This window comes from Camelina sativa, chromosome 2 (genome assembly GCF_030686135.1).
Source record: "Camelina sativa cultivar CO46 ecotype springtype chromosome 2, ASM3068613v1".
NCBI lineage: Eukaryota > Viridiplantae > Streptophyta > Magnoliopsida > Brassicales > Brassicaceae > Camelina > Camelina sativa.
The window spans coordinates 20,546,227-20,552,742 of record NC_141881.1 but is presented as its reverse complement, the minus strand read 5'-3'; the positions used below and the strand labels follow the sequence as shown (position 1 = coordinate 20,552,742).

At 32.0% G+C, this 6,516-nt stretch overlaps 1 pseudogene; it reads right to left on the bottom strand.

The window, feature by feature from the left end:
• Positions 1-457: 457 nt before the first annotated feature.
• Positions 458-922, bottom strand: LOC147948923 (uncharacterized; annotated as a pseudogene).
• Positions 923-6,516: the final 5,594 nt, after the last annotated feature.

Genomic DNA, 6,516 nt, shown 5'->3' with positions numbered 1-6,516 from the left:
TCAAAGTCAATCCGCAGAACAACCTCAGCATTCAAGTGCTCCCGCAGCTGGTAGAGGACGTGCTCATGGACTTCCTCCTGGAACTAAAAATGGTGAAAGAAAAGGTCGTCTTAGAGCTCGTGGTAAAGGTCGTGGCAAAGGATCAGATGAAGCTCCTAAACTGCCTTTTTTCTTTATGTCTCCATGGACTGACAAATTCTTTGATGTTTGGCAACCAAAAAAAAAACTAAGTTCATGTCTTCTAGGTTCTGATTGATTAGGATGGTACGATGATCTATTTAGGAGGATATTTTGGTGGGATCCTTGTATGTTATCAAACTAAACGGCTCTTTTGGATCAATGGTACTGATTTTTAGGAAATCTCCATTTCAAATAACATCAAACAAAGATTAACCATACAACAGACTAAACGAAAACAACAATAACAAACAACAACAACAACAACAACCCAAGATAGCTACTTTCCCAATCCAAGTATCATCACAATTACGACAATTAATCCTCCCCAGGACAACACGATGAACTGTCGGAGCATTTTCTCTCTCTCAGTAGCTGCCACAACTTTATTTTCAAGCTGATTCTTCTCTTGCTCGTATTTGTTTACTAACCCAGAATGCATCATCGTCATCGCACCACTCACACCATGTTCATTCATGGCCTTCAGAGATTCTTTAAGCGTTTTGATTTCATCTTTCTGATGACGAATCTCATCTCTAGCTTCTAATAAGCTAATCTTCTGTCAACCATACGGCTTTTCTTCATATGTCCAACCAAAGAACCCATGAACAACACATATGTAGAATCTTCTTCCTGGATTATCGTTTTTCCATGATTTTACAACAATCGTCGCTTTTCCACAATTGCATATAGGATCCCCAAAACGTCTCCCTGAGTTTGCATCAGACCCAGAACTTTGACTCATTACTCGATCCATAAGTTTTTCAAAGAAGAACACACATGATGAAGAAGAAAAGAAATGGGGGAATTATGTTTTTAGGGTTTGAGCAAATCGATTTGGAGGAAATAACTAAGAGCAACATTGTCTTTCGTTTAACATTAATTACCCACGTGTTTGGTTTAATTAACCCGGTTAAGAAATTCTGTTAATCAAATTAACGCCTGTTAAGTCGGATGTTTGATTCGACAAATCAATATAACGTGATGTTTTAAAAAGTATCAAAGAATACACGAGACGGTTTTATTCCAATGCAAAACCATTGGATATTAAACTTCCAAATAAAAATAACTTGGATTTTTTTTTGGGTATTTTTGCCATATTATAACTATACTGTTTAAGTTCTATATATTGTAATTTACGAATATATCGGTTAGTTCTAAAACCAGCAACGGAGAGATACGTGGTTATACAATAGTAATGGTATCCACAGACTTGTACTATCAAGGACTTGCAATTTTTTTCATTCTTTATTTGCAGAAACTAGCTAGTTTTTTTGTTGTTGTCGTCACTCGTCAACATGTCTTTGAAGAAGACTAGTATATACTTAAACCCTTTTAAATATAGTTGAATGTTTGAACGTATTTTTGACGCCCGAAAGGAAAAGTCAAATGCATGAGCATTGGGTTGGGGTTGCATGCACACCGTACGTGATACGTCCTTTGAATAAACTTTGTTAGTTATGATTATAAATTCTAAGTCGGTATATACAACTACAAAACCAATAAATTAGCGACAAGACCCTCTAACTTGTTTACGTCTTTATCAGAATAAAACGTAACAAAGTCAATAATGCATCTTAGACTTCAACTAGCCATTGGTTAATAATAACACGTATGATATAAGACTAGTCCAATAAGCATTTGGGCTTACAAGGAATCTGTCTCTCCAAATGAATCAAGAATCCTTACATATAAAAAAATAAAATAATTAAGTATCACTATTTGTGTGTACGGCTTTTGGTCATTTCGATAGGACGATGAATAAATTTGAATTAAAAGTGACTATTGCAGCTAATCAAAAGACCAAAGTGAGGCTGTGGAACGAACAGCAAAAGCCTCTTTCTTTGTTCACTTCCGTTGTCTTGTCTCCTTCAAGCCCACCACTTTCTATCTATGATTTGACTTTAATAATTTGATAAATCTGTGGCCTATTAGGTCTTTCTTACATTTTAATCTATTTGTTAACATAGTAGGGATCAACCTCGTTGTATCTTATTCGCTATTACGCTTATAGTAATGGAGTGACGAATGATGATATACGAGGACACGTGCGTAAACCGAGAATATATGTATATTCTATGCATTTATGGTTCTGTCTTCGATTAGAATATTAACAACATAGCATACAATTACATCTACACATACATGTAATCTACGTGGAAACTATATGTGCAAATGCCAATAAGCTAATCCATGAACACAAAGGCCAACTTATGAGTGTAATATATATACTACTTATATTTTAGCTATGAATGAAATTTATAGGAATATAACTGATAATTTCGATAAACAAAGGGATCAATTGTTATTGGGATTATATTTCTATTGCCACTAGCACCCGCATTTTCAGTAATACCCTTTCATGTAAAGCAAAAGTCTCAAACACTAAATCTAGTTAAGCCAATTTGCATCAAATGGCCTCTGACCATTAGTAGCAAAATTAATTTTCGTCCTCACAATAGCAAATAATTATCAAACCTCCAAGTCTCCAAGTATATATATGGTTCAATCATTATTTTAGGATCTATATGAGGCTCTTTTTTGTTTCCACAACACTAAGAAAAAAATGTATCTAGACTTTACTTCTTTCACCATATCAAGGATTTTCAAGTTTGTTCACTATTGGCTATTGCTCCAAAGTGGGAAGTATCGAGGATAACTGTGATCGATTATAATCACTTATTGGTGAGCTCAATTCTCAATTTTTGACTTCCTTATTATTCAACGTCATATGTACATTTTGAATTAATTTGTGTAAAGAGGCTACTCGAATATATTTTCTTGACATCATCCGTTTGTTCATTTTCTTTGAATCCGTATGTTTTACGGGTTAGGTTCTTTTACCTTTAGAAAAAAAAAATGTTTTCATCGACAGCAACTAGATGCTGACTAGAGACCTTGTATGATCTAACTGCAGATGTTTGTCATGTATGTTGTATATATCTAAATGTTTTGAATTAAAAAAAAAAAAATGGATGGTGTAAATAAGATAATTATTTCTTGTTTGATGAAGAGGCATACACAATAATTGACGATGATATTTCTATTATAAACATTGTAACTATTCAATGCTCTAATCACAATTAATTTTTAAATCAGAGTGATGAACTTATTAAAGTTTCCGTTGTTGTTTCGTTCTCAAAACATAGCTAGTACCCCCTCTGTCTGTCGTCGTGTCCTTTGTTTCTTTGTCTCCGTGGTTTAGGCATTGTCATTGTGGTCATAGCCACTGTGATTATCATTAGTTAACATTTCCATACTCATAATTTATGTCCTAGTATTTGTAACGCTTGGACAATTTATGTCCAGAGGCGTCATTGTCTATGATATGTTACCAAGAATATTATCAACAGATCATTTTCATTTTTATGACAATCGAAAATCGTCAAACATTTTTCTACCAAATGTAAACATTTTGAGATGTAAAGACCATTAGATACATTTTCCTACATGCATATAATTAAAAAATCGACCAAACAATTAGAGTATTCGCGTAATTCACACAACTTTTCGTGGTGACAAAATTGATTTTTAAAAAATCAAACATAAATACATTTGGTAATTTCTCTGAGTCGCTTAGCTTTCATGAAACTTGTGCCATTCTCTCTAGTTTAGTTTGTCGTTTCCATAGTCCCGAGACTATGCAAGTATTATTAAATCTGATATAGTAGGATTCAGTTTTTTTGGCCTGGCCTTTCGAGGCCGCTCTATAGTCAATAGGAGTATATACTAGTATAACGATTCTTAATTAGTCAAAGGGTTAGCTCGGGTTTTTAAATAATTATTTTGTGTGTGTTTCATAACCACAAGCCGAGGAGACAGAATCTCCTGAATATGATCAATATAAGGTACTAATGCATGTGACAACATTGATATTATTAATGTATATGCTTTCATCTCATCAACTTCAAATTATTGCTGAACCATAAAATAATTAAGAAAGTGATAATATTGCTGAACCATCTCCACTTTTTTCAAATAGAGAAACTGATATATATTTTATGCAATTCTTTTTTAAGGAATGATAATATAAACTTCAATAATGTTTTGGCATTAATTGTCAAATCTTCTGTATACATGTGGAAATCTCAATATTAAATTAGTAATTCGATAGAACAATAACAAGTGTAATTGGCTCTTCAGTCCTAGGAAGTAAGTACCCCCTATCCTTAAAATCAATTAATTAGCAAATCACAAATTTTGGAGTTGTACGTGTTAGAAGAATTTATCAATACTCCAACATGAGTGATTCTTGGCATTGTGTTTCCTAACCAAATCTTTCTCAGTCCTCGTAAGCTGCCACGTTAAGACAAAAGATGCTGTGTAGTGTAGTTCCTTCTCAAAAATATATATCAAAGAATTTAGTAATTAATTCAATAATAATCCATATAGTTCACTTCTAAGGATCTTTAACCCAGGTTCTGTTTTTGTTTAATCACTCTTCTCTAGTCTCTTTCTTTACGTCATAGATTATTTTTGTGTTATTAAATCTAAAGAACACTAGAAACTGCACTAACTTTACTATCTGTCAGAGAATTTTAGATATAATTCTAACATCTCTAACACTAATTTCAATCCCACTCTATATTTTGCTTTAAATTTTATTTTAGAGTAGAAAATTCTGTAATACTATTCTAACTCTAAAACAGAAATCTCCGTTTTAAAAATATATATATTTAGAAATTTCCATTTTTGATTTACACTAAATTTTGGAAAATTTTGTTTTATAATTAGAAATTTAGTAGGAAAAGGAAAAAAAAAAAAAAACTCATCTCCTATAAAACAGAGTTAAAACAGAGTACTCTGTTTTGAAGAAAAAAATAGAAAAATCTGTTGGAAATGCTCTAATACAAAAAAAAAAAAGTAAATATATAATTCAAAACGTTATGTAATTATGAAATAATAGAGTTTATCAATATCTTTTAATTCGTAGCTAGATGGCAAGGGACATTCAGGCATTTAGTTTAAAAAGTTATGTATGTGCATTTTTTACTAAAAATAAAACACATATATATGAATATATGCATCATAATATATATATATATATATATATATATATATATATTTATATATATAAATGGCGATACCAATTGCTAGAAGAAGAATGATACGTTTAGCGAACAAAAAGATCGACCACTTTGAAACGTAATGCAAACGAAATTAAACTATAGTATCACATAAGTGAATCGATTTCCCATGAAGACAGGGATTTCTTAAGAAATAAGTACAAATAAACTAATATATGAAAAACTGTTGAAGTGCCTCAAGTGATGTGAGTTATTATTCACTTTGGTTGTTTTGTAAAGACAAAATCTGTAGAGAGTGCCCTTTGAATTACTTAAAAGGGAGGATATTCCCTCACCATATTTTACTAGTTTTCGTGGATACGAATCTCTATTTCTTATTATATATAATTAATCAAATGTATTATTAGATAAAATTGAGTTGTACTTAGTTAGTCTCTTTAATTTGATATAATTGTTATAGATTGCACCATAACGATTTGGTAGCTGATATAAAATTTTATATTCGAGTTCAAATGTTTCTATTTGGTAGCTGGTTATAGGTTTTAGATTGTTTTGGAGGATAACGAACCAATTTATGGTGCAAACGTGGAAGTGGTGAAAAGGTCACGGAGAGATGCATCATGATGAGTTTAGAATTCGTTTAAAGACTTCCCATTGCTGTCGACTACGGGTTCAAACGCAGCGGTTGCGGTTGCGGTTACGGGAGTTTGCAAAAATAGATGGTTGTGGTTTCAAGCGTTATTAAACGTTTTAAACAATTGGTTTAGCGGTTTAAAATTGGTGCGTTTGCAGGAGGTTTACGACTGGTTGACCAGCGAGTGCAATAGCAGTTAAAACATAATAAATGTGATATATAATTATATAAATGTTTTAAAATATCAAAAACTTTTTTAAACTTAATTAATAATTAAAAATCATAAAAATACTACAATAATTATTTAGAAAAACAAATAAATTTCATAGTGAAATGTTTATTACTTTATGCATTTGGTCTATCAACAAAAATTTCATCAAGTAATGTGACAAATAGCAAAACACATATATATAGAAGATAGAAAAAAATAAATTGTTGTCTTTAAAATAAATAAATAATAATAATAATAATATTCCAACCGCAATCATCCGCAACTGCAAATGCTTGCGAGAACCAATTTTTGGAATTCAGTTGTTAGAAGCGGTATAAACGGTTTATGTGATTGGCCCCAACCGCTAGCAACTGCAAACGTAGCGTTTGTGGGAGCTAGCGGGAGAACCAGTCAGGCCCTAAAGTTATAATCGATTTATGAAATTGCAACGATGAATCTCTCGGTTG